General features: G+C 37.5%; 1 long non-coding RNA gene and 1 pseudogene across 1 annotated transcript in view; both read right to left on the bottom strand.

Moving 5' to 3' along the window:
- The window catches only part of LOC132096905 (uncharacterized), a 33357-nt gene extending 13543 nt beyond the window's left edge, over positions 1-19814 (bottom strand). Inside the window, exons 1-2 of the long non-coding RNA XR_009422626.1 lie at positions 19103-19814; positions 15299-15469 (exon numbers count right to left, since the gene is read on the bottom strand). This is a non-coding gene — a long non-coding RNA (uncharacterized LOC132096905). The remainder of the gene's footprint in view (positions 1-15298; positions 15470-19102) is intronic.
- Positions 19815-24488: 4674 nt separating this feature from the next.
- On the bottom strand, positions 24489-24605 carry LOC132112422 (5S ribosomal RNA; annotated as a pseudogene).
- Positions 24606-25820: the final 1215 nt, after the last annotated feature.

Raw genomic sequence — 25820 nt, 5'->3', positions numbered from 1 at the left:
GCGCTGCCTTGTCAGCTGTAAATCAAGCTGTCACTCAAAGTTAACCACACCCTTATTGTCATATATATTTATATCTAAATAAGATCTAAACTAACGAGTAAGAAAAAAAAATCACCCCCCTCACAGTTGTCAGGCACTCGGAAGCTATCGTAAAATACAATAAAAGTCCATGGGACCAACTTGAAAAAACATGAATTTATGCTGTGAAAACGGACATTTTAACATGGGGGCTATGGACATTTGCTCCATTTTGGGACCTTCCCCTGGCGGATTTTCGATGTATTGCAGTTTTTCGCACTTCCGGGTAGGCTTCATTTTTCAGATCAGAATGTTGCCGCTTGGTCCCGACATGATGTTTAATAGACGTCTATAGTCAAGTCAGTTCTCTTAAAGTTCACACAGGTGTAATTCATCACATTAACCATGAACATGATCAAGAAACATTGGACATAAAAAATATTTTTGTCTTAATTATGAACAACATCAGCTCATTTATTTTTCAATACATAAAATTTGAAAAGGAGAAGTGTGAGCCATTAGCAAGAGAAAAGTGACATTGTCTGCCTTTTTTCCTCCTGGTTTGATATTTTGTATCTTAATTAATGCTATATATTATTTTGGTGTTTCCAAAAACTTCTCATCATAAATCATAAAAACAAGTATTCCTGCACAGAAGAAACACCCATCAACAAAATAAAAATCTAATTATTTCAGCTCCCATAAAACCTTTTTCCTTTAAAAGGGACCAATTATTTTCACAGGGTTCCCAGACCTTTTGACTAATGAATATTCATGACTTTACTAGCTGACTTTTAATTACTGAGTCTAGTAATATATATATATACACACTTTATAAATATATTTTTTTATATATTTATTGCATTTTTAATAAATATAAATATTAGAAACAAAAAACTAGCATCTACATAAATTAACATATATATATATATATATATATATATATATATATATATACAGTATATAAAATGTAAAGTGGTCTACATCAGAATAACAGCTATAGCGGAATGTTTTTCATCTTTCAGTCTCATAACCGCATGTGAATGCATTACAGCCCATAATTTCATCAGCATTCTGAAATGTTGCATCATAAAGAGTTGAATCATGGCATTCCTAACAACAATAACAACAACATCAAACTCCAAAACTAACTCCACCAATCCAGGCTGTCTGATGATCACATCACATCCAACCATGTCCTGCGTTAGCACTGTTGAACACACACAGATGAAACAAACACAGGTGAAATCTGCAAGAGCAGGAGGATCTTCGCTGAAAAACAAAGACGCTGTGACAATCTCTTTTAAAGGTTTTAAGGAGCATAAGCCTGTTACAGGCTCTTATCAGGAGAAACATGCAGAGGAACAGAAAAAACAGACAGCGAGAGAGAAGAGAACATGCAGTCACACACAAACATGGTGCGATTGCGTCTGTGCTCTTTTGTTCTCATCTTGAAGAGTCCGTCTCAATATTTCTCCAGTTCTCTACAGTGAGAACAAAGCTACTGTAGAACAGACATTCACAAAGCAGCGTGAGTGCTTACACTCGCTGAAGTGATCCATCTGTCACTATCCAACACGCTGTTCACACAATGTGGAGAAGCGCACACTTGAGAGTGTGTGTCTGTGTGTTTTAATGGGGAACGGCCTTCAAAATTAACAACAGGTAATTAAAGTTATATTGTAACCGTCCTGTGAGCTTTGGGCTTCTGGCGGACTCCCATAACAACTGTCTAATTAAACCCAACATTAATTATATCTTTAATGTAGTTACATCATGCACAATCACTTACAGATTTTGTGGGCATTTCAGTCAAATTCACCATGACAAATTAGACCAGATGTTTATAGATATACTAAATGTTACTGTGTTATTTTACACACATACTTTTGAATACAAACACTCATCTTGCATATCATTATGAATGAAGTGTTATTAAATGTGAGACAGTGTGTGACAGAAAGCGATGTAGATGTGTGAGGATTACATCTCGCTATTTAAGACATACTAAATACTAGAGACTATTTTTACATCCCATTTTTACAAGTTTGTTTTACAATAGAATAAAAGAGAACAGAATAGAATTTTAGAGTGTTAACATGAATCATAAACGACTGAATGACTTTCAAACAAACCTCCTATTGCAGATTTTCATTCAAATGAAATCAATTTGAGTCAAATAGCTGGTATGTTGTAATGGATTTTTTTTACAATTATGTTTAAGGACATCACAGATAGAGAGACTGACATGCTGATCCAGAACAGAACATCAGCGTGACTCTAAGCTCACACCAGAATGAGTCAAGTCACTACTATGATAATGTTAAAGTATCAAGAAATCTAATACTGGCCATGTCGAGTCACAGGTCTTCCAAATTGAGACTTGTGTCTGAATCGAATCCTAAGTTCACGTCTTGGACTCCCACCATCACTCGAATAGATGCCCCCCCCCCCCCCCCACACACACACACATACACACACATACACACATGGCATTAGATGGCTTATTATCACAGTGATGAAGAGTTGACACAAGCACCCTGCTGTTCGGTTATTCAGCTCACAGTCTGAAGAGAGGTTGATGAGTTCTTAGAGAGAGAGAGACCGAGACTAGTTTTGTGCCTCAAGTGCAAGCAAAACAAACTCAGAACTGCATTTCCTTACAGACTGCATTCAATGCAAACAACCCACACAAAGAATGAAAAGAGATTCACTCCAATTCGTCAATGAGCTGCACTATGTGAAACTTTCCTAGCCATTAGGTGCACACAAGGAGCACTGTGTACTAGCTATACAGCATGATATTGTGTGAGGGACAATGGGTCTTTTTCTCTCAAAAAAAAAATAATCACATATTCATCCTTTAAAATTTTTTTCTTTGTAATGAGATCAGTGTTTGCCTGGTCAGTCCTGACAAAATAAAAATACAAAATAATTTTAATTAATAATTTTACATTTACATTTTTAAACATATGATTTTTACATTTATTAATTTTAAACAATTGTTTATATTTATTATACATTTTGGCACATATAGTTAGAAGGAAGTTATTGTTGTGTAGGAACAACAATATATTTTATTCTTTTTAGATGATGGCATTCCATTTAAAGGAAGGGGTTAATAAGAATTTTTAAAAAGAAGAAGAAGAAGAAAAAAACTTTTATTTAAGGATGCACTGAAATTTCAGCTGCTGAAAATTGAATTTTCGGTTTTTGGACGAAAGAAAAAAAAGGCTGAAAATATGATCTAAAAATATATAGGATATATGATTTGGATTTCACAGTTCAGATTTTTTTTTTTACAAAATGAGATTGAAGACATTATACAGTAAATTAAAAGATGTTTTTTTTTTTTTTTTTATTGCTGCACGTTTCTTTGAGAAATTGAAATATAACAAAACCAAACCTCAAATCAAACAAGATACACAAGATACACAAATAAAATAAATCCAATAATATGAACAAGGTTTTGTCTGTGCTCTTTCCATTTAAAATTAGAGGCAAAATTCTATCTAAATCTAAATTAGACTATAATTTTGAAATTTAAAGCAAAAACAGAATGGTCAGACTTTAGTTTTCTGAAACTATACTACATAAAACATATCTGAATGAAACCAAGTACACCTGGCTGCAGTCTGCTCTGATTGGTTCGATCGTCTTTCATAGACATACATGATAGGAAATGTGTGCGTAGTTGGTGTAGGATGGAGTATGTTGTTTAAAAAGCTAAAAACGCTGTACAGTTTTACAAAGCCTTCATTATAATGCACAGTTGTTTATTGTTGACTTGACTCACTATGTCTGTTTTACTGAATCACGAGATGTTAGCTGCTGCAAGTTCAAGTTCAGTTTTATTTCTAGAGCACATTTAAGCACGAGACAAGGCCGACCAAAGTGCTGCACAACAACATTAATATAATACGAAGAGAAAATCAGTAAACAAACACTTAAAAACCCCGTACAACAACAAAAGCAGATTAAAACAATTAAAAGGCACATATGAATACAGGTTCAAAGAGAGAAAAGATGAGTTTTAAAATGTGACAAACTCAGATAAAGTGGAAGCCATTGTGATGTGAACTGGTAAGTTGTTCCAGAGGGTGGGACCAGCCACTTCAAAGGCTCTAGATCCTCTGGTTTTTAAGAGGGTTCTAGGGGCCTGGAGGAGAAATTCACCATCAGATCTTAGTCCCCTCGTCGAAGAGTAGGGGTGGAGTAAGTCAGACAAGTTATTTATAGACAAGTATCAAGATTTTAACCTTAATTTGATAGTGAACTGCAGTGCAGTGATCGCAAGAGGGAAGACACATGATCAAACTTTTTACACCTCTTCAAGAATCTAGCAGCGGCATTTTGAACTACTTGTAATCAAGAGATTTGGGACTTTGATATACAGAAATAGAGGGCGTTGAAATAATCCAGCTGAGACGTAATGGCATGGATAGCAGCCTCTAGAGAGCTTTTTGAAAGAAATTACTTGATTTTCTTATAAAGGGAGCGAAGATGGAAGAAGCTAGAACCTACTACAGCACTAATTTGTTTATCAAATTTTAAGGACTTCTCAAACACCACACCCAGATTACGAACATGGGGAGAGATGAAGGCATTTAAGGTCCCGAGATTGGGTTGAATACTTGCCCTATGTTCTGAGGGACTAAAAACAATAACTTCAGTTTTATCTGGGTTCAAGAACAGAGCGTTTTTAGAAAGCAATGATTTGACATCAGCTAGACAAGCAGTAAGAGCATCAATGGTAAAGTTTAATCTTCTGGACCAGTCCGAATCACAAATAAATCATTGAGTCATTCTAAAACGCTTAATGTGAAAGTATGTGTCTTAATGCATTAAAACAGTGTTTTAAAAAGACCAAACAAGGGTAAACAAATTATTAAAAAAGGATTCTATTCACAGACAAGCAGATGAGGCCAGAATACGAATGCAATGCGTTTAATTACACGTTAAGCATTTTCCACCCATAACCTGCTTGTCTGTGAATACAATGCTTTATTAAAAATGTTTACTGAGTTTGGTCTTTTTAAAACACGTTTTAATGTATTACACCACGTTAAGCATTTTCCTTTTAGGCCAATGGTTTTCTATGGGAGGAAAACGCTTAACACGTAATTAATCGCATTGCGTTCTTATTATGGACTCATCTGCTTGTCTGTGAAAAGAATGCTTTATTATGAATATGTTTACTGAGTTTGGTCTTTTAAAAACACCGTTTTAATGCATTAAGCACGTGAAGCGTAGAATGTCTTGAATCATTCCAGCTGATTAAAAATAATCGGCTCAATAATGGTCACAAAATGGGTCTCAGAGAAGATACCAATTTAATATATTAATTTAATATAAATAGATAATACTTTATAAAGTTTATCTCAATATTTGACCACAGTGGCTGTGAAATTTTCAGATCTGGCTCGAGCTAGGAATAATGCAAAATAGGGGTGGGCGATATCTCGATATTTAAAATATATCGAGATATTTTTTAAACACGATATGGATTTTGACATTATATGGAGATACTTCAGTTTTAAGGCGTCGGGCGAACAGCAGGCAGATGTCTACTGTAGGGCCCTATGATTTCTGCGATGCAGAAAAAGTGGACGGAATCGCGGAATCCAGTCGTCATAACGGAATTTACAGTTTAACATTGAATGTCATGGACTTTGTCAAATTTTGAATGAATTAATCAAAAGTAGGTCATTGCACTTAAATCAAATCGCGATATGGACTAATATCTGCAAATATTAAGCCGGAAAAGTGTCCTGCATGTTCTGCATGTCTGTGTTAATGAATGGCGCAGAAGCGCGTTTTCGTCTATTAGACACACAATGAAGCGCGCGTGACGCTCGCGGTGATTTAAGCGTCTTTCGTCTAACTAAATAAAGACATGAACACATGAGGAACATCTCCAGAACTGCTCTGAGAGTCACTTCATGAGCTTTTGACCGTTTGATTTGAGTAAAACTAGCGTCATATATCACATCATAGACTGTAGTATCACATACACAGAACTGTAAAGGTAAACCCGTCAAAATAAAAGTATTTGCCAGAAATCTATTACTATTGTTCAGCAGAATGTACATATCCCACTGCTACTACTATTAAAATGAAAAGAAAATAATTTTTTAATTAATAATCACACAACATTGCTTCCATATTTTATTTTTAATAGTAAATCCCCTTTGTTTACCAAAAAAATAAATAAAGTTTGCTTAATTTTAAATAATTAAAGATAAATTAAATGAATGTTTTATGCCTTCATTTGATAACCAGAAAAATTTAAATACACAGAATTTCTGAAGGGAAAAAACATTTCACATAAGGCTATTTAAAAATTTTCTTTTTAACTAATTAAATTGTTTTTATGCATTTAAATAATTACACATGCTAAAACACAGAATTAGGTAACAATAAAACATATGGTGAAGAAAAAAATAAAACGTTTCATAGGGCCCTAAACATGTAATATTTGGCATATTTGTTTTTGCAGTAGTTTTTGGGGGGTTATTTTTCCTGTAAAGATATCGAGATATATATCGTATATCGAGATATAGCAAAATATATCGAGATATATTTTTTGCTCCATATCGCCCAGCCCTAAGTCAAAATGTGATGTTTTTTTCAATTTTGGCCAGCCCTGCAACCGGTTATATCATGCATTTATTACACGGACTGAGTAAAAACATAAAAAATGACTGATCTCTAAATATTACCATTGAATGATATATAAAAGTTTAACTTAACGCTGTTCAAATATTTGCTGAAATAACAGGCTGTTTTTTTTTTCTGTGCATTATAATGAAGGCTTTGTAAAACTGAACAGAGTTTTTAGCTTTTTTATTCCTAATCACAAGAACAAATGACTTTTAAAATATATTACAATAGAAAACACTTATCTCATATTGCAATAATATTTACTGTTAAATTACTGTTTTTACTGTATTTTTGTTCACATAAATACAGTCCTGGTGATAATAATAGACCAAAAAAATATCATCAATAATAAATTAAATTTTACCAACCTCAAACAATCAACACAAATGTGCTGTTATTTGTCATGCCAGAAAATATACTGTAGAGGGGTGAATAAAAGACAGACAAGAAAAGAAAGAGACAGAGGTGGAGAAGTGGACAGGCCATGATTGATTTCACTTGGTGCAGCAGCATCTGGGTAATGTCTGTTTGTGTTGGGGTTATGCAGGGGACACGTGTATGTGTGCAGCGTTCACTGTGAGGCTTCGGTTCTTGTGCACAGTCAAATTCTGGCAGTGTCCTTGATAAAGTGCATGGCAGCATGGGGGGAAATTACAGTGGTGTGTTTTAACATGTGATCACAAAACAGTCAGTCTCTCCTCCGTCTTCTAAGTGCTCTGTCTCTCTCTCTCTCTCTCTCTCTCTCTCTCTCTGTCTTTCTCTCTGTTAGGGCCTCTTGAACACAAAGGCCTGGTACACAAAGAGCTGAGAGCAATGACTGCGTGTGGGGTGGGGGTGGGCTTAGATTAGCTCCTTTCATTCAAAAGAGGTGGAGGGCGAGAAGAAGGTTTTGATTCTTACATCCCCATTTATCACCTTCCCTCAGTGAACATGATGATGAGGTGAACTTATTAAAGGAATAGTTCACCCAAAAGTGAAAATCATCATCATTAACTCACCCTCAATCTCGAATGACGTTCTGTCTTCAGTGGGACACAAAAGGAGATATTTAACAGAATGTCTTGGGCGCAATTAATTAATTCAGATGGATACTGTTGAGCATCAAAAACATAACTAAATCTTTAACTAAGAGACCATTTCTTTCCATGTTCTGCTGTTATTCAAGTTGTTAAAGAGACTGACAGTGTTATTTAACCCCTCTTCTCTCTCTGTCCCTTCACCCCTGCAGGGCCTCCTGCACCTGTGTTCCTCGCTCCTCTCATCCTTCTCATGGTTAGCTGGGCCTCAGGCATACATCACTTCCTATGTTCAGGAACATTTACACACAAACCCAGAAGCCCCTCAGGACACACAGAGCATATACACACAGGAAACATTTATGTGTTACCTGTCAGACTGAACACACACACACACACACACACACACTCATACAAAAAGTCAAACTTACAAAAAGAATGAAGTCTCCCTCACTGCCAGTCATCTCTGCAGCTTATTCATGCTTTTCACTCCTTCTCATCGTCAAGTCTCACACACTCTTCCTCTTCAATATCACTGGGTAGTGAGTCTCATCACACACACACACACACACACACACACACACACACACCCCTTCAGCAGGTGGGCTGCATGTGAGACATCAGCCCATTCATTCTCCTCAGAGTGACATCATGTTCTTTTCTCCTCACTGTGAGGAGGTGTGCACAGGATATCTACCCACACTACTTCCTACAGCTGACTCAGCTAATATCACTCTTCTTTATTAGTTTATTTCCCTTCCATCCTCTCCATCTTTCTATCAAAACTATACAATCAAGTCAGCTGTTATTGGGCATGACATGAAAATATGCTAAATGAATAGCAAATTAATATCTATCTATCTATCTATCTATCTATCTATCTATCTATCTATCTATCTATCTATCCATCTATCTATATTAATAGTAGTAGATTATAGAAACCACAGACATAAATTGGCCAACAATGCTTTTGTGAAATGCAGCCCAGGCCAACACAGATAAGCTATATATGTATATGTGTATATATACACAAATTATATATACACAATTATATATACACAAATATATACACAAATTGTATAAAATTTTGGGGCTAAATAAATTATACACAAACAGTAAAACCTAAAATAATTTTAAAAGGTTACGAATATACAACAGTATATTATATATAACAGTATATAAGAAAAGAACAACTCTAATGGTGGCTCTGTCTTGCTCCAGCTGATATCTAGCTTTGGGAAGAGTTATGTGTCAATCAAGACATCCAAGGAGAGAGGGATGCATGTCCAAAGGTGACACTGTGAAGACAGAAGACTGCTGCGCAGGGACAGCAGGTGATTGACATTCTCGTCATGGTGATTGATAAAATGTCCCGACAGCAGCATGATATCACACGCTTACCAGAAACAATGCAATAACCCTCACACACAATCTAGTTCACTTCCCAGTTAACATACAACAGCTTCCTATCTAATCCACAGACGACACACTCTCTCAGCGCCTTCCATTTCACATATACATTAATCACATACTGGGTTATTGTAATGCTACAGTTTTCTCTCCGATAATACACTGGCACAAACATTACACAACAGTCTCTTCATAACTTAATCCACATTACTACACAGCTCTGTGGAATACTTGATTCTGATTGGTCAGTCGCGACATTCCGAGGTATGTTATCCCTGGATAACAACCTGTAAAAGCTAATAACTCAGGGAAATCCGGGTAACAGCAGTCGGTGCTGTACTCTTACTTGAACTATTTTTTTTCTTGGTGGAAGCGTTGCGAATAAAATATTAAAACCCAATTCAAAATGGTGTACAGTTGTTTAATTATGTCATCTTGGTATGGCGGACTCGTTCTCGTTTCATGCAAACTAGAGGTGTAACGATTCACTCGTTTTCTCGATGCATCGATTACAAATAGGGCTGGGACAACGCGTCGAGGTCATCGATGACGTCGACGCAAAAAATACGTCGACGCAAAATATGCGCATCGATTCGTCGACCTGTTTTTATTTCTCTAAAAAACGTTTGCAAAACGTTTACCTTATGTGCGCTGAATATACGCGATGGCCGGATCAACATTCTGTCCAACGTTATATAACCAATCCAGGGGTTTTTCTGCATTGATCTTTTTTTTGGCGGGAGTCAAAGCCTTATTTGATCGGTGAGTGACAGTGACAGAGCGCGTACGAGAGAGAGCCCCGGCTGCGCGCGCACTCACAGTCTTCAAACAACACAAGCGCTTCTTGCTCTCTCTCTCCCTTGTGCAAAATCAAAATCATTAAACACGATAGAAAAAGGGCGAAACACCAAAGTTTCACGCGCAGTTTCACTCACAGTCTTCAAATTACACGAGCGCTCTCTCTCTCTCTTCCCCCATCCCTCGTGAATATTAACCAAAATCATTAGACACGATAGAAAAAGGGCGGAACGCCAAAGTTTCACGTGGAGCAATCGGAGATTTTTTTTTCTCCATGACAGGCTGCTGGCTCCCACTGTTAAATTTTTTATTTTTATTTTGGAAAAGCACTCTCTGTATTAGCTTAAAGCCCTATTTTTATTGAATGCTAGACATCAAGTTGTTGTTATTTTCATCTGAAAGAAGAACTTTTTTTCAGTAAGCTAGGCCCTATGAGTTCAGTAAGCTTGTTTCAGTAAGCTATGTGTTTTCAAGGCTTCAAGGTTTTATTGAATGCTATGCTCTATACAATTGCAAAGTAATGCATTCTTAGTCAGTCTTTTATTTTGTAATTTTAAGAGCAATAAACATATATTGCAATGTTAAGGAATTCATGTTTTTTTCATTCAGATATGTAAATCAACATGTATAAATTGTTAGTAGTCAATTAATGGGGAGATAATCGAAATCGAATCGGCCCGAAAAATTAATCGTTAGATTAATCGATGCATCGAAAAAAATAATCGCTAGATTAATCGTTTAAAAAATAATCGTTTATCCCAGCCCTAATTACAAACCCTGACGATTCATAAGCATCGATCTTGAAACATGATTTTTGAATCATGAGTCGCCGATCTCGGACAGTAATCAATTTAAAACGCTAAGAATCGAATGAATCGCATTACCTGAGCAGTCGAAAGCTGCGTATTTATTGCATGGACGGAGCAGAAAGTGTCTAAATCATATGCACAGTTCCTTTGAATGATAAATGTGTTTTAACAATGCTGATGAACCGAAAATATGAGGGAAACAGAATTCATTGTAATAAATAAATAAATAAATAAAAATAATAATAATTATGAAAATACATAGGCTACATACATAAAATGATTTTATTTGACATTTGTCACTTCAGAAATGATGGCTACGCCCCTGGTGTGACAAAATGTTAGTTGATAATACTTTAAAAGCTCTTTTTTAAAATCTTGGCTTACATACATTTTTACGTATGCCATGTCATGCCATAGCACCATTAAACTAGCATCTAACAATGGACAAAAGTTTTTTTTTTTTTTTTTTTTTTAAAGGCTGCTGTGTAATTTGCCCCCTAACTAAGCATTTAAAGAATTTAGGGGAAGCATTGAAATAATCCTGTGAATGCACTTAAAGAACGCAGAATCGAATCGTTATAATCGAATCGAATTTAATTTAATTATGAATCGAATAAAATTGAATCGTTCTAAATTTGCAAAAACTGTTCTTGAATCGAATCGAAAACCTATGAATCATGAATAGAATCGAATCGCTATCTACCCAAAGATTCACAGCCCTAATGCAAACGCAGCTGCTGCCATTTTGCTTTGAATGTTTTGTACACTGTAATTGATTATAAGAGAACTAACAAACTGGTAAGATTTTAAAACATATTCGTCTTAATTCTTTTATTGCCGTAATTATTTATGTGATGAAATGTTGTGTAATAAGTGGTTTGACTGCACCATTTCCCTTAAACGCCCGTCTAGTTTGAACATGCCGCTTGCTCGCAACTGCTGTGTTCATGGAAGGTTCAAATATTTCAACTCAAATCAATATTTTGCGTCTAATTATTTACTTGTGGCAAGTAGTCGCATCGGGGTCCTGATTCCTTATTCTGCGAGAACGACAGGCTGGATGTACATTATCCCTTACTTAAGCCAAAATTACTGCTGATACTCAAAACATTGGCTTGTGAGGCTAACAGTCTTTACCTGGAGAGAGTGATAAGACAGACAATCCTGTCAAGCAGGTTCAGAACAGACAGTTTCTGAAAGCTGCTGTTATTCACAAATAATTCCAGATACTGTTATAATACAACCCGAATTCCGGAAAAGTTGGGACGTTTTTTAAATTTTAATAAAATGAAAACTAAAGGAATTTCAAATCACATGAGCCAATATTTTATTCACAATAGAACATAGATAACGTAGCAAATGTTTAAACTGAGAAATTTTACACTTTTATCCACTTAATTAGCTCATTTAAAATTTAATGCCTGCTACAGGTCTCAAAAAAGTTGGCACGGGGCAACAAATGGCTAAAAAAGCAAGCAGTTTTGAAAAGATTCAGCTGGGAGAACATCTAGTGATTAATTAAGTTAATTGATATCAGGTCTGTAACATGATTAGCTATAAAAGCTTTGTCTTAGAGAAGCAGAGTCTCTCAGAAGTAAAGATGGGCAGAGGCTCTCCAATCTGTGAAAGACTGCTTAAAAAAATTGTGGAAAACTTTAAAAACAATGTTCCTCAACGTCAAATTGCAAAGGCTTTGCAAATCTCATCATCTACAGTGCATAACATCATCAAAAGATTCAGAGAAACTGGAGAAATCTCTGTGCGTAAGGGACAAGGCCGGAGACCTTTATTGGATGCCCGTGGTCTTCGGGCTCTCAGACGACACTGCATCACTCACCGGCATGATTGTGTCCACGACATTACTTAATGGGCCCAGGAATACTTTCAGAAACCACTGTCGGTAAACACAATCCGCCGTGCCATCAGCAGATGCCAACTAAAGCTCTATCATGCAAAAAGGAAGCCATTTGTGAACATGGTCCAGAAGCGCCGTCGTGTCCTGTGGACCAAGGCTCATTTAAAATGGACTATTTCAAAGTGGAATAGTGTTTATGGTCAGACGAGTCCAAATTTGACATTCTTGTTGGAAATCACGGACGCCGTGACCTCCGGGCTAAAGAGGAGGGAGACCTTCCAGCATGTTATCAGCGTTCAGTTCAAAAGCCAGCATCTCTGATGGTATGGGGGTGCATAAGTGCATACGGTATGGGCAGCTTGCATGTTTTGGAAGGCTCTGTGAATGCTGAAAGGTATATAAAGGTTTTAGAGCAACATATGCTTCCCTCCAAACAACGTCTATTTCAGGGAAGGCCTTGTTTATTTCAGCAGGACAATGCAAAACCACATACTGCAGCTATAACAACAGCATGGCTTCGTCGTAGTCCGGGTGCTAACCTGGCCTGCCTGCAGTCCAGATCTTTCACCTATAGAGAACATTCGCCGCATCATTAAACGAAAAATACGTCAAAGACGACCACGAACTCACGAACTCTCTTTTCCGGAATTCGGGTTGTAGAAACTGCTAATAAAACATGGTGGCCATACCAACCCACTTCCAGAACTAGTTTCTACAAAAGAATGTATTTGAGTTCACCGTTTAATGTTAAGAAACCCATTCCAAACCTGTATGACTTTCTACCATGAAACACAAACATCTATCTATCTATTTTTTTGTTGTCCATACAGTGGTGGTTTTGGACCACACTGACAAAAACAGTTGAAACATATCTTCATTTGTGTTCCACAGAAGAAAGAAAGTCTTACATGTTTGGTATGAGGGTGAGTAAATGATGAATAAAATAATCACACAAAGTCTGGGCACGCACACACACACATACACGCTATCTACTCAATCAGAAACAGTAAGTGAGACAAGGATAGCAGACAGACATCCATGAGAGCTTTCTGCATGGTTTACATCATTAAATAAATCAATCACTGTAATACAAACCCCAGACTGCACTTAGAGACCTCACTGAACACCAGCCACTGAGAACAAACTGAGAGGTACAAAAACGGTATCAGCTCTCCTCTGATGGCACAAGAACAGCAGAAATGAAACTTAAAATCCAATGCCATGAATCCATCACCAACGTATCCATCAACACCATCACAGACAACACTGAACTGGTTAAAGGGTTCATGATCTGAGAAATCTAAATTCCCTTGATCTTTTGACACATAAGAGGTCATTGTAATATAAAAATGTCCTGTAAGTTTCAGAACTCAAAACTTTATTGTTAGTCAAAAAACAGCGTATATTGTAGCCAATCTGCCAAAACGACAGTTTATGACATAATAGTGTGGCTAAACCCCGCCTCCGCAGAAGAAGATCAAGGTCTGCTTCTACATCAATGCCTGTTTAGCCCCGCCCACCGAATCACACATTTAATTTAAATAACAAGAGATGCAAATGCAGGTCTATGCAAAAACCAAACGATAAAAATGGCTCAGAAGACAGCAAGACACTGTTTAGTGCCAAGTTGTAAAAAAGTTGTCTTTGCATTGCCTTCCTTCTGATCCTAACATTAGGAAAGAGTGGATGAATTTTATTTTTAATGAAGATCCTGATCGCGTCAGTAAAAACATGGTCCTTTATTCACTTTACTTTACCGCGGATTCGTTTACAAACAAGACACAATTCGACGCAGGCTTTTCAGAAAGAATAAAACTAAAAGACAATGCAGTGAGACTGTATTGGATCTGACAGTAATGTCGCACTACAACAGTGTGAGTAACTTTTTATTACATGGTCACTATTGCTTTGTCTGTTATTATATCTACAAAGCGCCACACCTATTGAAACAGAGCATTCCCATGAGGGGCTCAAACCAGGACAGAAAATAGCCTGTTACTTCTAAATTATGATCTTTTTTGATGTAAAAGGCAGTTCATGGCCCCTTTAAAGCACACTTAAATTCTTCAATATATATTTTGGTATTTGAGCTGTGAAATTGTCTCAGTCATCCTATTAAGGTGGGACTCATTTTCAAGGCAGATGAACTGGTTGTGTGTTCCTGTGGTTTGGTGCATGTAAACACTGCTAAACGGATCCTTACATCACATCAAAGACTGGGAACAAATAGGAACCGGTTTACTTTTCTGGTTAAGATAAAAGTTGAAAGACTGGATATAGTTTGCACATATAAGGAAGTAAGTGACTTTGTCTCATACTGTAATGATGGTAACACTTAACGTTAAGGTTACATCAGTTAATATTAGATAATGTATTCATGTTTGATGTTCTCATCAAACCTTTTTTTTTAAACAATGTGATAGCTGACTTCTGTTTTTAGGCTTCCATTGTCAGTTCAAACGTTTGTGATCTGTAAGATTTAAAAGAAAGTAATGTATACTTTTGTTCAGTAAGGATGCAATTGGTACAAAAAAATATATTTTGAATAAAAGCGGTTCTTTTGAACTTTTTTTATTCAGCAAATAATCCGCTATAAAAAAAAACATACTTCCCACAAAAAAATATTAAGCAGCACAAATGATTTCAACATTGATAATAATAAGAAATGTTTTTTAAACACTAAATCAGTATGATTTCTGAAGGATCATGTGACGGTCGTGCTAACTGACCTCTGTCCTCTCCATCCCCTCTGCCACAGGTAACATCCAGACACCCGTCTTGACCTCCATCCACTGGTTGACAGGAGGCACTGTGTGTATCATTGGACCTGTGATTTAGACTCCTCCAGAGACATTCTCATGTTAGCCAACCAAATCTCAGCCATGGTGAAACTGCAAACTCTGTAGAATACACAACAGAGAAGAAAATATATAAACATTTGCAAATACTTAGTGTTTTTCAAACAAGCCGCACTTCAACCACATAGATTTTGTGTTTCCCCTTTGATAATCTTATTTAATTTGCCATCAAAACTTATTTGCATTAAGCACTGTTTCTCCTGTGATCCACAGGAACATCAGAACAGACCTGGGATTTTATCCTTCACTAAGCTGGGAATTATACAAGACAAAAGCAATGTGCCTTGTGTCATTTTAATTGCTGCGCACACATGATCAACCGTATTCGCATGTTCTGTTTGTCTTCATGTTTGGCATCTGACAAGCCTCCATTTTCTGAGCATGTGCTGCCATCTAGCGGTATGCTACTGTAACAGACAGATCTGTTCCCTCAATGATAACACAAAGTAACATGACTATCCAAAATGAATGTGATGCATAAATTGCAACATAAATTGAAAAAGTGTCTAATAAGAGACACGAGCAAGACACAGGAGCCCAAACCTGCATGAAGCTATAGTGAAGGTGTTAGAGGGACACGAGAGCAGCTGGACTGAAGGTTTAGGGTGCTTGCTAAGATGTTGTTGTTGGTTTTGGGATGGTTGGAAGGTGAAGTGAGGTTACCAGGGTTCAGGTAGCTAGTATGAAAGTGTGGATAGCAATGTAAGGCAAAACAACGATGAATTACTTTGATGTTCATAGGGATATAGTGTCCTCTAGATACAATAAGAGATTTGATTTTCAAATGTAGATTTTCTCACATTTACAAAGTGACCTAGATAGCAGAATTTGATTTATTATAAAAAATAAATAAATAAATAATAATAATAATAATAGTGTAATTGAACTGTGAAGTAAAATCAGAAAGCACTCATAAAAAAAGAGAAACACTGACGGTGACATAAGCCTCAAGAGTTTTGTGATGACGGTTCTGTCAATGAACCTCAACTGATGGTAAAGTGACACAAGTCTGTTCTGGTTCAAAAAAAGCAAAGGGGAAAATGCTAAATGCTAAAAATGGCACTTAACTAAACAATAAAATTAAAACTATAAACATATGTGGGGTTAGGGCAACTTATGAAATCTGCATCCTAAAGAAAAATAAGTTGAGAACCACTTCAAGTAGAGTTGAAAATATCTTAATTACCATTGGCCTGTGGCACGGAGTGAAATGAACAAACAGAGCTGCAGAGTAGATTTTGAGTTGACAAAACCTGACAAACCCAGCCTGGTTTAGATCAGTATCTGCTGTTGCACAAAGCTCAGTATAAACGTTCTGTCAAATCAGATTTGTTCCAGAGTTTGTGAGGAGCGTGCACTGGAAAGTGTGACACGTGCAGCTAACAGCCAATCACACGGAACATGACAGACTGACTTCTCACCAGAGTCAGTGCAATTCACTTCTCTGTTGAAGATGAAGAGATTCTTATGAAAAAATAGCATGAACTAAAACACATTTACAAAGGCAGGAATAATCACTGCTGCAGTGAAAGTTTGAGAAGGCAGCTACTGGGTACTATAGCAATGCAAGTGAATCAGCTGAACTTCATTTATATAACAAAGAGCTTAAAAAAAACAAGCTTCATCAGTTTTATTTTAATTTTTAACTCAGAATTAATTATAGGAATATATTAAATGAACTATACACAATTATAATGTACAAAATATAAATATAATAAACAATTAGAAGCAAAAAATAAATAAATAATAATAATATATACACATATACACACACACACAAATACACACACAAACACACACAATTTTATCACTATAAACTTTAATTTGTAGTGTAGGTTTTATTGCATCAAAAACATGTTAATTTTCTCAGAGCTGATTGATCTGTGATCTCTAACTCAGAATAAACCCTGTTCAGGATCAGGGTAGCCGTAAATTACCATGGTGACGAAACCTGCTCAAAAGCAACCCACCTTCTTAAGCCCGAAAACTTAGAGATTCTTCAAACTAAACACGAACTTACCTGCTAAAAAACTGAAACATGCTTCATGATACAGGCCACAGGTCAAATGGGTAATAACCAGAACATGAATGACTGAGCAAAGTCATATTTACAAGCGGGAAACTCAGAATTCTAGATGATGGATGAGTGGCATCTATAATATAGTATCATATATAATCTTTATACTTTCCATGCTGTATTACAGTCATTTTAAAGGTGTTACAAAAATACAACTAGTGTAAAACTTAATCATTCGATTTTCACGGCCTGCTTTATGTAATAATAACATTTCGTTTTGATACCAAGTAGGAATACAAAAAAGCTGAATTAAGTCATTTAGGTAAGCGTCATTTAGGCTTACTGTTCACAATATAATTTTGTATTTTGTTTAGGCTACTTCCAAATGATGTTTTTGACTTGTATGCCCTACTCTTGAGTTGTTTAGACTGAATAGTAACACCCATATACCTGAATGCATGACATTTTTGTTTAGTAACTGCTGTTGTTCCAGAGTAAAGCTGTTTGTTTTCTATTTTTTCTACCTCACACATTAATGGCTGCTGTTTGATTCACTGCTACTAAACTTTCACACACATTACAACAGCTTGCAGCTGTGACCTTTGTGTACTTGTGCTGAAAGTGCTATATGAAGTAATAGTAAACATTTCTATTATTAACTGGGGTTGTGAACTGCTCACGTGATATCACCATTGTGGAGACCCACTCCATGTAGTAGAATAAAAAGCTTTTTCTATTAGACTAATATCAGTGGATATGCGCATACATCAATTTAAAGCATATTCCTCAAAAAGCACTATTTATACGGTGTAAAACTTTAATTAGGAAGGAAAAAAAGACTGAGTGCACCTTTAACTGAAGATTAACAGCCGCCATGACTTCCCAAAAGCGTGGCAGCTCTCAGAATCTAGAGGCTCTGATGGGAGGCGCTTTCCGTGGAGCTGCAGCGCCCCCCTGCGGTCACACACGGGAACACAGAAAGAAAAAAAGGGGGCGGCGACGTACAGTCAGCAGAAGAGAGGAAGAGAAAAAACATGGCACATAAAAAATTCAAACGTTCTTCCTGGAAAATCTCCGATCCCGCCACAACTTCACCACATGACATTTCCGACAGAAAATGCGACACCCTTGAGCGCCCACGGCCAGGCCCAAATCCCATTCAGCGATTTTCTGACATTTACTCACTTAACTATGTGAAACCCTCACTTACAGCGCGGTTTGAGTTACAAACGTTTTTACATCTGCGAGATCTGCACTGATTATTACTAAAATGCACTGTGCTACATTCCCAAGAGTATTTCTATACCAGACGATTGCGCAATATTAAACTCCCACAATCTTCACATTAACTATGATCTCACCCGTATTACTGGTAAAGGGTGGGCAACTTTATCCACCACTCATATGGAAACCCACGCTCACTTTCTGTTTGCAACAGACACAAAAATGACTGAATTTCAGCAAGATGCGATTAAATCAAAAGCGGGAATTAATCACGCTTCAGAAATGAACCCACGCCGCCGGACACGTTTCATTGCATTTCACACCTAGTGACTCATTGCAGCGCGAACGGCTGTTAGAATATAACAGGTTTAATATGCTCAATCCATATGCAGTGTTTACGTGGTGCATAAAGTCCAGAAAGTGTCTGTCTTTACCTGCTAATGCACGGAGTGTCAAACTGGGAGGTGGCTTCTTCTTCATCTTGCATGTCCTCATTGTAAAAACGCAAGCTAAATAAGCAACTGCGTAGTTTCTTTCACCTCGCGCGGTGAATGGACGGCGCGGCGCGCGATCCGCCTGCACCTTCATCATGTCATACATGAGCACATTTGAATCGCACACTGTAAAATGTCGGCGCAGCTGCGTTATGAAACCACTGTAAGAGGAGATGATGTGACACAAACATCAGCGCGCAAAATTGTTCCAGAGTCTTCCCCACAAAAAAAAAAAAAAAAAAAAAAAAACGCACGCAGGCATCTCACGACTTCTCTGTGGTCTACTAATATGATGGTGCGGTTTCGGCCAGGCGAGGATGGTGCCACGGCGCGAGTCCCTCATGTCCACTTTGAGTTTCATCTGAGGAGAAGATGCGCGTTTGGAAATTGCGCAGTTGTTAATCCGCTGCAAACGCAGGCACTCCCCTCATTCTCTCTCTTCGCTCTCCCGTCTGGTTTTCCTGCACTCTTTCGCTGCTTCCCCTTCTCTTCTTGTTCCTCCTCCTCCCTCGCACTCGTTTTCCCCCCTCATGCAGGTTTCTTTTCGGTGGACGAGTCTCTCTTGGACCCGCACCGCCCCGCCTCCGTTACTCCCGGACGCTCAAGACTTCCGAATTCCACCATCACTCACTCCATCCGAGCGGAGACCAGGGCGTCCGTTCCCAGGGTGCTGCGGGGGGATAACGTGGGGCTCTTAGTGTTGACGGGGATGGATTGATTTTGTGTCATTTGTAGTGAATTAACCCTTCTATTGTCTTGAAATTATTTTATATTCATTCGTTAAAAATTAAGTGCAAGAAACGTTTTATAGCTACTTTAACAGTGTTTGTGACATTGACGAATGTCAAAAAAAAAAAAATTTATATACACACACACACACATTTTAAAAAGAAATCTGACTCAGAAATATCTTAAATTTTCTAGCTCCTCCGTTCTCCATAAGAATTAAACCTGGGGTTATTTTCTATCAGAAACCTACAGCAGTAGTACAACAACAAAATGAATGAATGGATTTGTTGCCATGAGCAAAAATAGGGTCAATATTGACTGCTTCTATAAAACTGATCGTTTATTTGTGAAATATGAAATTGGTTAAATTCGTTATAAAATACATTAGATACTATGAAATGCCTAAAGTTAAAAAAGGACATCATGTGCATTTATTATTCAAGTTATATATACAGTTATTATTATGAATGCATTATTTATCATTTTGTTTGTGCATAATGCAGTTTGGGACCCGATTTTCTCTCTTTTCTCATTAATGGTGTCTTTAAACCACCTGGATGGACGAGTTAGCACTTATTTTTGACCAAACTGTATTTTTATTTAATAAATGTATAGCCTTGGTGAACATAAGAATCTTCTGTCAAAATTAATATTAATAATAACATCATATTTATACACAAAATATTGCACAATAAGTTTGGGACCAAACATTTCAATGTTATTTTAAAGGGGTGATATGATGCGGTTTAAACTGTTACTTTCTCTTTGGAGTGTGCAAGCTCTTGGTGCATAAAGAAGATCTGTAAAGTTCCAAAATCTCAAATCCAAAGAGATATTCTTTACCAAATTTAAGACTCTGCCAAATGCTAAGACTCCCCCTAAAACAGCTCATTCAAACACGCCCCCACATGTCTTTGTCACTATGTGGAATTTTTGTATAATGGCACCCAAATGTTCACGCAAAGAAAGAAAGCTTGGTTTCAGTAACTGCAGTTAGTGTTGAAGCATTCATGTCAGAGAGATGCTGTGTGTATCTAGGCAAAAGCACTTTATTTGGCCTTCAGAAAGTAGATGCATTTAGGAACCTTTAAGATTACTTACAACAGAACAGCAACGCATTTTATGGAAGACCGTTTCGTGAACCTAGGAGAGGAGGTAATTCTGACTTTGCTACAACAATCTGGCGCTTCTGAATCAGCTACTGGAAGTATGTTTTGTTATTAGTTTAAGTATTTGCTATTGAATGTTCAAATGCAGAGTTTTGCGTGTTGTGTGTGTGTGTGTGTGTGTGTGAGAGAGAGAGAGAGAGAGACAGTGTCACACAGTTGAGTCATACGAGCTTCATTACTGTATCTGTCACACCACTCTGTTCCTCTTTCGGCTTGAACTGATGGTAAAACTAAGGTGTAGGACATTATTAACTGTTTTTACATTTATTTTGAAAGATGAAACTCGTAATTATGGAAAGGGGCGTTACATTTACAACGAGTTTTTGCAGTGTTTGGCCAATCACAATGCAATGGGTCAGTTGTCCAATCAGAGCAGACTGCACTTGGAAGGAGGGACTTTTCTAGAAAACGACGCTTGAGAGAGGCGGGGCATAGAGGACCTACAATAATGTGTTTTTTGAACATTAAAGCGTGTCAGCATTTTCTGTTACACCAAATACACAAAATAATGAGCTTTAAAAAAGCATCTCATGACCCCTTTAATGTTCAATGAATTTTAATGTTAATATTTTTAACTGAATGTTTTGTGGGTCAAATGTAATTCAAAGATCACAGGTGGTCATTGTTTCAACAGTTGATTCGTTGTGGAGTTGAGGGCTGTGTGTGGGTGGGTGTTTTCAGTGTATTCCTCTTGGAGTGTCTGTGGTCATTGCTTTACAGCCATAATTTAATACACGTTTGATGCAATATTATACAGGGAAGAGCTAACTCAATTATGTTGGTTCAAATGTAACAAGACTCAGGACTGGTGTCCCAGAGGGACCAAAATTACTCAAAAGGCAAATCAGATTGTCCACCTGTCCTCAGCTGGCGCTTCCAGATCATTATTAAGTTCTTATCATGGTGTCTGAGAAGAGGGTACAGAAATCTGGACAGAACTCGGACCATCCAGGTTTTACATTCATGCTTTTGCATCTCTCCACGAGCTGCCCAGGAGAGCAACAAGTGTCAGATTCATGCAAAGAAATGCCAGTTGTTTCTTGTGACGGGAAGAAACCTTCCCATCACATTCTTCTCAATGGATCTGAGGTGGGTGCAATGGGGTGATAAATAAATCCTGGGGACTTCATGCTCAATTTTGTGACTCAAAAGATGTCTTTCTCTCCCTTCTTCTTTATAACGTACATTTTTTTAGGAAAAAAAAATCTGAAGTACTCTAAAAGAACACAATGACGCCTTGGAGGCCAATTTGAATGTGAATTAAACATGTTGCTATGAGCACCCCAACAACCAGTTAGAGGTACAGAGACACACAGACCTGTGGCTGAATAAAGAGCTCCTTACAGTCTGAGCAAGTCTGGCTCTTTCAGAAGAGGATGGCAGAGTGAATGCAGCCTTACACGGAGGCCACCCTCACTCTTGCTTTCTCTCGCTCTCCTTCCCTCAGAACTATTCTTCTGTTCCAGTTTCTCTGCTCTCTTGTTCTCTTCTTCCAAGAATTTCCTTCAATCTAATGAGTGTCCTGAGAAGATTGCCGCTTCTCTTCCCCCTCCGGCTCTAAAGAACAAATATAGCCGCATACGTCAATCATCGAGGTCCAAGCTGCCTGGAAAAGTGGAGTGAATGACTACAGTTGTCAGATTTGAAGGAATAATTCCTGTGGATACAGATGATTTGGCGGGTGAACTCTGTTTTTCATCTGTGGACAAGTGAGTTGCTGGATTTGCTGATTTGACACAATCCTGGATTGTTTGGTTCATCTCGAGAGTTGTTGTCAAAGCAACAGGACTGTAAACACAAACCCACTGGGAAACAGGATTAGATTGTGGCTTCACCTCCTCGTTCTTTCAAAGAGCACCCGTCTCTTTCACACAAAATAGCAAATCCTTCAAACGTTTTACTTAATACTATTACTTCATATAATTATGTTGAAGCCTCTAGTACAAAATTGTACACTTTTGAACTTTATATTCATCAAAGAATACTGAAAATTGTGTCATGGTTTCCACAAAAATATTAAACAGCACAATTGTTTTCAGCATTGACGACAATAAGAAAAGCACCAAATCAGCATTTTAGAATAATTTCTGAAGTATTGTCTGTAACAGCTGCTAAAAATTCAGCTTTGCCATCACAGGAAAAATAAACTTATAAATGATTTCAAATTGAAAATAGTTATCATATAGGAGAGTTCACCCATAAATGCCAATTTGATGTTTATCTGCTATGAACATCAAATTCTAAACATCACATTTTCATTTCTGGGTGATCTATCCTTTTAAATTGCATCAGTGTTTCACAAAAAAATAGCTTTTGATCAACAAATGAATTGCCTTGGTGAGCATTAGAGAATTATTTCAAAAAAAGAAACAAACAAAAATCTTACCCAAACCTTTTAACTGAAGTGCAAATATGTTTATATTTTAAGACTAATTTATTACATAATTCATTCGTTTATGGTTTTGCATATTGCTATACAAGTATGTACCCTTACCATAAATGCATTAGTGCATATCAGTATGACCAAATAAAACCGCCACTGACATCAGGTGCTAAACACCAAACTCTATTTGAATTGAACCAAATGGCTTAGAACAAATTAAAAAGAGAGAAATTTAGAAATTTAAATGGAAGAAAATTGTCACTGAAAATATGAATGAATAAATGAATAAAAAAAACAGCACAATCAAAGATTCAGAAGAAAGAAGAACTTATATTCTAGAAATCTAAGCTACAAATCAATTGTAGTGCCACCTTGTGGCTGATTCTCATAAAATACGATGCACAGCATCTGTCCACATCAAATAGCAGCATATAGACATGAAATGTGACACACTCTGTGCACCTCATACAAAGTTTGACATACACTAATTTCATTCAAAAGTTCAGCAATATATATATATATATATATATATATATATATATATATATATTTAATGAATACTTTTATTCAGCAAGGAAGGTAGGATGCATAATTGAACAAAAGTGACAGTAAATAATAATTCCTTACATTTATATAGCACTTTTCTAGGCACTCAAAGCGCTTTATATAGTCAGGGGTTATCTCCTCATCCACCACCAGTGTGCAGCATCCACCTGGATGATGCGACGGCAGCCATAGTGCGCCAGAACACCCACCACACACCAGCTTACTGGTGGAGAGGAGACAGAGTGATGAAACCAATCAGCAGATATGGGGATTGTTAGGAGGCCATGATGGTCAGAGGCCAATGGGCGAATTTAGCCAGGATGCCGAGGTCCCACCTTTCAATGACCACAGAGAGTCAGGACCTCAGTTTAACGTCTCATCCGAAGGACGGTACTTATAGACAGTATAGTGTCCCCATCACTACCAATAGTCACACTGGTGCGCTAGGACCCACACAGACCACAGGGTGAGCACCCCCTGCTGGCCTCACTAGCACCTCTTCCAGCAGCAACCTAGTTTTCCCAGGAGGTCTCCCATCCAGGTACTGACCAGGCTCAGCCCTGCTTAGCTTCAGTGGACAACTGGACTTGGGCTCCAGGGTGATATGGCTGCCGGCCATAAAGAGATTATTATGTAATAAAAGCTTACTTCAGATAAATGCTTTTCGTTTCAACTTCTATTCATCAAATAAAACAAAAAATGTATCAAGTTTTTCACAAAAATATTACGCATGTGACATGACACTGAAGACTAGAGTCAAAATAGGGATTTTCAAAATTATATATTAAATGATTTGTGGGGCATTTGAGCTGAAACTTCACAGACACATTCTGGGTATTATGAACTACTAGCAGTAGTCAAGAAAATATTTGACTTTGCTCACAAAAACTACTAAACAACTAAAGGGAAAATTAAAAATGTTAACAGATCCCTGTCATGGGCTGTTTTTCATGCTTTGGATGCATGCCACATGAGAAGTGACAGAGAGGGAAAGAGAAAGAGAGTGAATGAACAGCAAGACTGAGAGAGATGCAAATGTCAGGTGCATCAGCTCCTAATGGACAGCGGATGGCAGCAGTTACTCACCTGGGAGGGAAAAGCAGATTCTTGTCATCCATAGTGTTGACAGCGAACTCCCAGGACTGAATGTCTACACACACCTGCACAGCAAACACAACGCTGATATCAGAATCCCTGCCAGCAGAAAAAAAGCTTGTTTCCCCATTGGGACCTCAATTTCAGTCCCTATGGTGACACAAGTCCCCATGAGTCGTGTGTATTCAGGTTTAAGTCCCCACCAGGATAGAAAAAACATGTACACACACACACACACACACACACACACACACACACACACACACACACACACACACACACACATAGTGCTGCTAAGATATGGCCATTTTGAGTGTATCCTCAGTTCTTATTAGCCACCTGTCGGTTGTGGGCACATTACACATTAGAACATTTGTTTTTCAGTTCATTTGCTGCAGAATTGGCTGCCCTGAAGTGTCACAGGTGTCTCTTGATCATAAGATGCAGTTCATTTTGCTGCAGCCATTGAGCAGCTGAGCAGAGTGTGATTTTGGCGAAGCATTTGAGAAGTCCTATTTGCAGATCCCAAAAGGAAGTGAGAATATACACCATCACTGGGGCATTAGAAAGGTAATGGAGCAGGAATGTGCTGCATCCCCTGCAAAATGTGTGAGTAAGTGAATGTGAATGCAAAGTGTCAGTGAATGTAATGCGGTAAAAATGTGTTACCGTGCATGTTAATCAAATGAATTATAGACCACTGGTTTGCTATGATTGAAGTCCATATGAGAAATAT

This window comes from Carassius carassius, chromosome 2, assembly GCF_963082965.1.
Source record: "Carassius carassius chromosome 2, fCarCar2.1, whole genome shotgun sequence".
NCBI classification, from domain to species: domain Eukaryota; kingdom Metazoa; phylum Chordata; class Actinopteri; order Cypriniformes; family Cyprinidae; genus Carassius; species Carassius carassius.
The sequence above is the reverse complement of the archived record's forward strand: the minus strand, read 5'-3'. Positions and strand labels throughout refer to the sequence as shown.